Source organism: Psammomys obesus, unplaced genomic scaffold (assembly GCF_907164565.1).
Source record: "Psammomys obesus unplaced genomic scaffold, mPsaObe1.curated_primary_1811, whole genome shotgun sequence".
NCBI lineage: Eukaryota > Metazoa > Chordata > Mammalia > Rodentia > Muridae > Psammomys > Psammomys obesus.
The window spans coordinates 74,516-84,457 of record NW_026589447.1 but is presented as its reverse complement, the minus strand read 5'-3'; the positions used below and the strand labels follow the sequence as shown (position 1 = coordinate 84,457).

Below are 9,942 nucleotides of genomic sequence, written 5' to 3'. Positions count from 1 at the left end.
ATAAGGTGTGAAAGTGAACTTAAGGAAGAAAGGGGATTGAAAGAGAAGATAACAAACAGACTGTTCTACATTTTAGCTCAAGTCTGCAAAATTAGAGCACCCTAATGATTCACATGATCACTCCCTACCTGTGTGAGTCCAGCTATATGGCCACCTCTGTGCCTTAAGTTAACAGAGGTAACCTGTGTCTTGGAGCTGCCATAAACTTGTGGAGGGGATTTTTGTTGCTGTTAATAGTTTTTGCTACTCAAGCAGATCCACCTGTCTCTGCCTTTTCAGTACTGGAATTACTGGTGTGTACCAGGCCCATCTTGTCCTGAGTTTTCTTTTGTTGTTGTTGTTTCGTTTTCTGTTTTTTTGAAGATAGGACAGAACATATTTCAAAAGCTCCATGCAGTGTTTTGAAATTCATTCCAACTGTAGACTGAGTAACTTGCAGATTGGAGAGACTGCCAAAGTCCAAAAGCTTCAGCGTTTCCTTTGTGTCAGGTTCTACCTCAATGATCTCCTGGTCTAGGGCTGAGACCTCAGGAACATAGTTATCTCTTCTCTCTCTCTCTCTCTCTCTTTTCTTCCTGCAACTTCATAGAGATAGCTCTCACAGGACCTCTCTGAATGTCCTTCATCAGATGTGTGACATAGCCGGCCATCTTGTTGCAGAGCTTCTTGCTGGGGATAATGTCGACCTCCTCATGCATGTGCTTGTTGGTGTGGCAAATGTATGTAAGGTAGTACTACACTACAGGCACGTGTAGTGCTTCTCAATGATGACCCGGGCTGCCTTCTCCTCAGTCTTAGTTTGAACCCATGTTGGTGGGTCCCATGTTGGTGGGTCTTGTTAAAAGAAGAAATAGGAAGCCCAAGACATTTCAAATTGTTTGCTTGTTTTTGAGATAGGGTTTCTCTGTGTAGCTTTGGCTGTCCTGGACTTGATTTATATAGACCAGGCTGGCCTCGAACTCACAGAGATCCGACTGTCTCTGCCTCCCAGGGTACTGGGATTACAGGCATGTGCCACCACACTGGGTTTCAAAACTTTTTTAATACAGGGTCTTACTATGAAGCCCTAGCAGATCTGGACTCTCTATGTAGGCGAGGCTGGCCTCCAACTCATAGAGAACCACCTGTCTCTGTCTCCTAGGAACTGTGGTTGTCATGAGTATTTTAAGTTAGCTCCCCCACCAGGTGTTAACAGTAGTACTGGGTATAGAAACTAGAGCTTACGGATATGAAGCAAGTACTCCACCACTGACAAGCTATCTCCCCAGCCCCATCATGAGTATTAAGCATGATAAATGTATGTATATTGACAAATGATAGATAGATAGATAGATAGATAGATGTAGCTATAGATAGATATACTATGTGGCCCTAGCTTTCCTAGAACTCATGATGTAGGCCAGGCTGCCCTCAGACTCATGGAGATCCCCCTGTCTCTGCCTCCTGAGTGCTGAGATTAAAGTTGTCTGCACTATGATGTGCTGTGCTTTCTTTTTTCCTTTAAAAATATTTCTTTATTTTTATTTTATATGTATGAGTGTTTTGCCTGCATGTGTATATGCATACCAAATTTGTCCTCCGTGCCAGAGGCCAGAAAAGGACATCAGACGTTGTGAGTTGCCATGTGGATCCTGGGAACTGAACCTGCGTCCTTTGCAAGAGCAGAGTAGTATTCTTAACCACTGAGCTCTCTCTCTAGCCCTCCCCAAACATGCTTTAACTTTTTTAAACTTACTGTGTTGTGTGTGCATGAGCGTTGTGTGTGTGTGTGTGTGTGTGTGTGTATGTGTGCACTATGTGCTTGCCTGGTGTTCAAGGAGTTCAGAAATGGGCCTTGTATCCTCCTGAAACTATAGAGTTACGAATGACAATGAAGCACCATGTGAGTGCTAGGAATTGAAACCAGTTCTCTACAAGAGCAACAACTAAGTCCTATCTCTTCAGTCCCATGTTTTTACTTTTTTCTTTTTTAAACATGCTTTTTTGACTGTCTACTTGTCGACAGAAGTCGACATGTTTATTTGCATGTGTGTGTAATGGTAAGAGGATCACATTATATGCAAAGAGGAGTGGAGTGTTATAATTTCTTCTTAATTAATTATTTAATGTGCTTTATATTTTAGCTTAGTTTAGTTGAGACAAGGTCTTACTATGTTGCCCTGGCTGACCTAGAACTCTCTATGTAGATCAGCCTGGCCTCAAATAATTTATTTACTTTCAAGAAGCAGGGGTCTCATGCACCTCAGGCTATCCTCAAGCTCCCTTTGTAGCCAAAGATGGCCTTCAATTTGTCTTCTTCAATTTGTCTTTGCTTCCTGAAAAGAGAACAGGACTGTACTATCACACAAATTTTTATGTGCTACTGGAAACTCCAGGGTTTCATGTGTAAGAAGACTTTCCCTGAGGTGTGGTGGTTTGAATAAAAATAACCCCCATAGGTTCATATATATGGATGCTTAGAACCCTGTGGCCTTGTTGGAGGAAGCCCATGCCAGGCCTAGTCTCAGCCCATCTCTGTCTTCATCTCCATCTCTCCATCCTTTCCTTTTCTCTCTCCCTGTCAATCAGGATGCAGCTCTCACCTACAGTTCCAGCACCATGTCTGCAGCCATGTTCCCTGCCAATATGAAAATGGACTAAAACGACAGGTGTGGTAGCACACTCCTTTAATCTCATAATCTCAGCACTTGTGAGGCAGAGGCAGGAAGACTTCTGGGAGTTTGAGGCCAGCCTGGTCTACAAAGTGAGGCCAGGGCAGCCAAGGCTAGACAGAGAAACCCTGTCTCAAAAAAAGAAGAAAGGAAAAGGGACTAAACCACCAGGTGGCGATGGTGCACACCTTTAATCCCAGCACTCTCCAGGCAGAGGCAAGCAGATCTCTGTGAGTTCCAGGGCTGTTACACAAAGAAACCCTATCTCACAGGACAAAGGGGAAAAAAAAAACTAAACTTAACCTCTAAAATTACAGGCAAGCTCCAAATTAAATGCATTCTCTTTTTTTAAATTTTTTAAATTAATTACACTTTATTCACTTTGTATCCCCCCTGTAGCTCCCTCCTCCCCTCCCAATCCCACCCTTCTTTCCCCTTCTCCACACAGGCCCCTCCCCAAGTCCACTGGTAGTGGAGGTCTTCTTTTCCTTCCATCTGATCCTAGTCTGTTAGGTCTCATCAGGACTGGCTGAAATGCATTCTCTTTTAAGAGTTGCCTTGGTGGTCATGGTGTCCCTTCACAAAAATACACAGAGATCAAAACATGGGAGATGAAACACACGTTTATTTACCTCAGATAGGGAGCCCATGACAGAGCAAAGTACAGACACCACCAAAGTCCAACTTAGTGAACCCATGAATTTTATTGGGGTTACAGGAATATGGGTGAAGGGTTGGTCCCTAATGGAAGCAGATATTAAATTACTCAAAACTGCATCACCAAAGCCCATTCCGGCACAGGTACAATTCTCACAAAGCTGGGAACCTGGAGCACAACTTTTGTGCTGCCAACAGCTCAACAAATCAGAGAGTGACCTTTCCATGTAACTCATTTGGTTGAAGCCTCTTCCAGGCAGATTTTCAGAGTCTTTTTTGCAACTTGGCTTGTCTGGGAGTGCCTTTCAGCAGCCTTTCTTGTTTATTATTGTGAGCGAAGGACCTAGTGAATCTGGTCAGTTTCAGGAACTTCTTGCAACAAAGTTGAGTTGTTTACCTTCTGGCTTAAGAAGCTTCCAAGGTCAATTTCAGAGGAGACAGCTAAGTAAGAGAGGTATGCTAGATAAACACATTAGCATCTGATTACGCCCTTAGACTTTGGCTATAATTCTTAATGTAATCTTCATGAAAGCAGTGTGTCCCAATTATTATATAGTCTGAAACTTTATTACCAGATTTAGAAGTGATAGAATGGTGGAACAGAGGAGAGCAGAGACAAGAGAGGTTAGATAACAAGTACAAAAATAGAATTTGATAAGAGAGTTTGATTCTGGTGCTCTGTAGAAGGATAACGACATTCTACAACCACTTCTGGATAACGACATTCTACAACCACTTTTGGTATATTTAAAAAATATCTAGATATTTTTTACCTAGACATATTATATATTATATATATATATAATATATAATATATAATATATAATATATAATATATAATATATATATATTACCTAGACAATATAGGCCATGCCTATAATGTCAGCACTTGAGAGGTTGAGATGGAATTATTGTGGAAAGTTTACAGACAGCCTGGACTATATAGTGAGTTTCAGGCCAGACAGGGTTACATAACAAGATCCTATCTTTAAAAAGAAGAGGCAGAGGGAGAAGAAGCTGTGTCTGGTTGCACAAGACTATACTTCTGGCACTTGGGGTATAAAGGCAAGGGCCAGAAGTTCAAGACTAGCCTCAATTACATAAGATCATGTTGTCAGGATGGCTCAGAGGATAAGGGCACTTGCCTACATGGCAGAAAGAAAAGATCTGATACCTACAAGTTGTCTTCTGACTTCCACACACACTGTGGCACATGTGTGATCCACACACACTGATAAATAAGTGTAATATTAAAAAAATACCTCTGTCATTAAAAAAGGGGGCTGACTGTTAGGACCAATGAAATAATGATGTGCACAACAGATTTTATATGAAAGTGGTTTGTTAGATGGAGATGAAGAGAGCAAGATATGATGGGGAAAGGGAGGGGAGCGCCCCAAAAGAGAAAGAGGAGAGAGCAAGACATTAAGAGAGCAAAAGTGCAACAGAGTGGAGGTTTGGTCCTTTTAAAGAGAAACTTAATCACACCCGTGACACCTGGCAGGTGACACGTAATGACATCATAGGTTGCTAGGCAACCCAGAAGCATGCTGCCTAAATACTAACATTGACAATGTAGCTCAAATGATAGTGTTTGTCTTATGTGCACAAATCCCTGTGTTCAGTCCCCAGCACCCTTTAACAAGGCATTGTGGTGTCTGCCATAATCCCAGCACTTGGGAAGTATAAGCAGGTAGATCAGAAGTTCAAGGTCACTTCATGATACATAGTTTAAAATCAGCCTGAGATATATAAGGCCCAGTCTCAAAAAATAAACATACAATACAATTCTCAACAGACACACACAAAATCTCCCATACCACAACTTGTCCTCTTACCTCCACAAGTGCTCTGTGTCAAATGTGAATCCACACATATAAAAAAAACACAGAATAAATAAATTTTAAGAATACAAAGAAGTGACTTAGGGAGATTTTTTTTAAAGGGGACTAGGTACTGGTAGATTTTTTTGAAAAAAGGAGACTAGGTACTGGTAAGATGGTTCAGTAGGTAAAGGAACTTGCTGCCAAGCATTAAGCTGCATTCTATTGCTGGAACCCACATGGTAGAGGAGAATTAACTTTCTAAAGTGCTTGACTCACATGAAATAAACAAAAATTTGCTTATAAAAAAAAAGAACATGAAGCTGGGGTCAGTGGCAATCGCCTATAATCCCAGTACCCATGGAGGCAGAGGCAGCTGGATCTCTGTGAGTTTGAGGACAGCCTGGTCTACAAAGTGAGTCCAGGACAGTTAAGGCTACACAGAGAAAAACCTGGTCTCAACAAAACAACAAATAGAAGTAGGAAAGAAAGAAAGAAAGAAAAAAAACCCTGTCTCAAAAACAAAACAAATAAACAAAAAAGGACATAAGCATGCAGTTTGTGTCATAGTTGTTGTTAAATTAAGCACATAATCTCATTACTTCAGCTCCTGCCCCCTGCAAAATAGTTATTACTATCCCAATACTTAAAGAAATGGTGGCTCAGAAAGGTTAAGTAATATTTTCAAAGGTTGCACAGTTTAAACTGGGCATGGTGGTGACAGGTCCAGGCCTGAACCCCCCCCCCCCCAAAAAAAAAAAAAAGTCATCAGTCCCAGGAACTAGGCCATAGGTCACCAATCCAGAAATAACAAACCATAACATTCCCTACCCAAAGAACAGCCTGAGGATAACTACAAGAATGGGAAAACATCTTATCTCACAGTGGGGCACTTTTGCTGGGCAGCCCACCGGACCGTGTAGTAGAATGTTCATGGCACAGAAAACACCTAACATTTCTGAGCTCTATAGATAGCTCACTCAATGTTATGTTATTTAGCCAATTACTTTGTAACAAGCTTGCCCTTGCTGAATATCATCCAATAGTGTAACTGCTAAGCTGGGAAATACCAGTTCTTGCTTAAACCCCAATTAAAAACCCTGCCATGCAGCTGCTCTGCTCGGGGCTCTCCTCTCTGATCCACTTCATTGGTGATGATGGAGAGACCAAGCTTAAGACTTAATAAAGCTCTTTGTTCTTACATACATGGTCTGGTTCTTGGTGATCTTTGGGGACACTAATATCTGGGCATAACAGTGGCACACCCTTTAATCCCAGTGCTAGGGAGAGAGAGGCAGGCAGGTAGCTCTCTATGAATTTGAGGACAGCCTGGGCAGCCTACCAAGTTCTGGCCAGGGCTACGAAGTGAGACCTTGTTAGGAAAAAAAAAAAAAAACAATCAAAAGTTTGCACAGTTCAAGACTGTAGAACTAGAACTGAAACACAGGCAGCCAGGTGTGGTGTTGCATGTCTAGAATCCTAGCACTCAGGAGGTTAAGGAAGGAGAATAGATGTGTTTGCTGCCATCCTGAGCTATAGTAACACTGTTTCAAAACAATAACGACAAAACTTTGAGGCTATCCCAATCCCAAATTTGTACTATTTCCTTTCTATAAATCTCTTTTGGGAGAGAGGGGGTGCTGAAGATGGATTCTAGGGCCTTATACATGCTGAGCAAGTGCTCTACCACTGAGAGCCACTTTTGCACCCTTTCCTCTATCCCAGTGGAATCACTCTTCGACCCTTGAAGAGGCACCGCAGTGTGTGGCAGATAGCATGCAGATTCACTACAGTAAAATATCCCGAAGTATTAACCTGTTGAAAAATAAAATGTGTATTTGTTTCCTATAGCTCAAGAAAGAAATGGTGTACCTTAAAAACAAACAAATAAAAAACAGCCACTCTGTTCCCCAAGAGTGGGGTTGCAGGGAAGAGGCCATTCTGGGATGCTCTGCCCAGAGTGGGTTGCAGAAATTATCCATCTCAAGTGAGGTAATTGGGGACGGAGAGAAGGTGGAGAGAGACATTTATTTAAAATCCCTACCTTCAAATGTCTAAGTTAAGATAAGCTTTTCATGTTTACTTTATGTTATGTGTATGGGTGCTTTGCTTGCATGTAGGCACACCACTTTTGTGCCTAGTATCCACAGAGACCAGAAGTGGGCCTCAGATCCCCTAGAACTGAAGTTAACAGGTGGTTATAAACTGGGAATTGAACCCGCAACTCCTCTAAAAGAGCAGCCAGTGCTCTTAACCCCTGAGCCTTCTCTCAAGATAATCTTTTGAAATTCATCCTTTCTTTCCTCAACCGAGTAGTGACCTTTGATAGTCCCTTTTTGCTTTTCTGCCCTCCCACCCCCCTGCTGAGGAAGGAACCTAGACTTTACTCATGCTAATTAAGTGCTCTACTATTGAGCTCCAGCCTTCCTCTTGTCTTTTTTTTTTTTTTTGTTCCTCATTTACTTCCCTTGAAGGGACAGAGCCTTTCATTCCCCAGATACCTAGGCTGATAAATTCAAGAAAGAGTGGCCTGGGCAAACTTAGTAAGACTCTCTGTCAACATAAAGGTTAAAAGGAGAGGGTGGGTGTGCGGTGGGAGGCACTGAGAACAATGTCACTGAGTGGTAGAGTGTCTGGCATGTGCAAGGTCCCAGTAATCCTCAGTAATCTTGCCACCTCCGACAAAAATACTTGGGAGAATTAGCTCCAAACTAAACTCATTCCCACAAAAATATAGGCGATTTGCCTGACACACACACAACACAGGCAGCTGGTAATTCCCTTCAAATCTTTCTCAAATCCCTTTCTTCCTCTTCTCTCTTTTTTTTTTTTTTTTTTTGTAGTCATCAGGTTCTAAATGATAAGGTGTAGCATGGGGTTTAATACTTACTAAATCTCGAGTTCCAGGCCAGGCACCTGTGTTAAATATTATCTTCTTTAATCTTCATCCTTCCTTTGGGTGAGCACCATACTGTTCCCATTTTACAGATGAGGAGACAGACCTACGCAGAATAGATAACTCATCCAAATCACTCAGCTAAGAAAGAAGGAGCCAAGCTGTGGAACTGGAACTTGATCTGGACAAAGAACACTACCATTTCTGGGCCATGTACTCCCCTTTGACTGGCCATCAAAGCTTCTTTAGTCCCTGTCACCTTAAAACATGAAGCTACTGGGCCTTTAATCCCAGCACTCAGGAGGCAGAGGCAGAAAACCCAGCTCCTGTGTCACTTCTGGAGAAAGAATGAGAAATGCATTCATTGGACCCTGATTATTTTGTTGATATGTGAGTCTTTCCCAGAGTTAGAACAAGGGTGAGTGGTACTCTGTAGAATGCAAATTTAAAGGAGGTACTCATTCTCATGGGTCAGGCAGATGACAAATCTCAACTTCTCTTCCCCCTCACACACAAGAGCCTTCTAACTTCCCGGCATTGCCTCACCCTCGTTCCAGCCTGGTCTTCGATCAGACTAGAGCACTTACAAGTGGGGAAGCCACGTTCTTATTTAGCTTTCTATCTATCCATAGTGACTAAGACAAGGCCGGCCACCAAGTCAAAATATAGCTGAATAAATGACATCAGATTTGTCCTCCTCTGTTCTAACAGAGGAGAGGGAGATGCTGTTGTGAGTGGCGGAAAGAGAAAGCCACCTGAGCAGGCTCCACCTCAGCCTGAGCTGTGAAGACAGCTGTCACATGCTATGCCTGTGGCATCTTAGACTTGGAGCTCCTCTTGCTCTCCTCTGTTTCCTTCTTTTTTAATGAAAGTCATTTGTCAATGGTATCATTTTGTTTCAGTTTGGTTTTTGTTTGAGACAGGGTCTCTTTCTGTAGCCCTGGCTGGCCTGCACCTCATTATGCAAACCAGGCAGACCGCAAACTTACAGAGATCTATCTTTCTGGATCTCCCAACTTGTGGGAATCGATTCTCTCCTTCCATCATGTGGATCCTGGGGATCAAACTCAGATTGTCAGGTCTGGCAGCAAGCGCATCTTGCTAGCCACTGGCCTACCCCCACCACTGAGTTTCTAAATGCCTAGTATATATGATAACATCATAATTTGTTCTTGTATCAATTATTTTTCTTTATATTAATTATTTTTTAATTAATTAATTTTGATGTCTAAAATTTTTCTTTCAAGACAAGGTCTTGCTTTGCACTACTGACTGAACCTCAAACTCAGAGCAATTCTTCCTGGTTCAACTTAAATGCTGGGCCTTCAAGTCTGAGCCATCATACCTGGATCATATCCTTAGCTTCTCTCTTACTTTACATTTGTGTGTGTGTGTGTGTGTGTGTGTGTGTGTGTGTGTGTGTGTGTCATTTGAGAAAGCAAGTAAGCAGAGGTTGAGGGCAGCTTACCTTCCATTTTGACAAGTGCTCTTACTGGCTAATCATCTTGCCAGCCCCACTTCCACATCTTTCTCTGATCTCCTTAACCCAGGAGAAAACCCAGATAGATCTGGGTCTGCTGGTATGGACACTTGGGAGGGTGAGGCAGAATGGTTGAGTATGAGGCCAGCTTGTGTTACACAGTAAACTGTCATTAAAAACAAAACGAAACGAAACGAAACGAAACAAAATAAAACACCAGCTGGTGGCACATACCTATAATTCCAGCATCCGGGGAGGCAGAGGCAGACAGATCTCCAGGAGTTTTCAAGGGCAGCCTGGTCTTCAAATTGAGTCCAGGATAGCCAAGGCTACACAAAGAAACCCCTGTCTCAGGGCTGGAGAGATGGCTCAGAGATTAAGAGCTACGGCTACTCTTCTAATAGGTCCTGAGTTTGATTCCTAGCAATCACATGG

At 42.4% G+C, this 9,942-nt stretch overlaps 1 pseudogene; it reads right to left on the bottom strand.

Moving 5' to 3' along the window:
- Positions 1-247: 247 nt before the first annotated feature.
- LOC129675004 (40S ribosomal protein S17-like) lies at positions 248-9,502 on the bottom strand (annotated as a pseudogene).
- Positions 9,503-9,942: the final 440 nt, after the last annotated feature.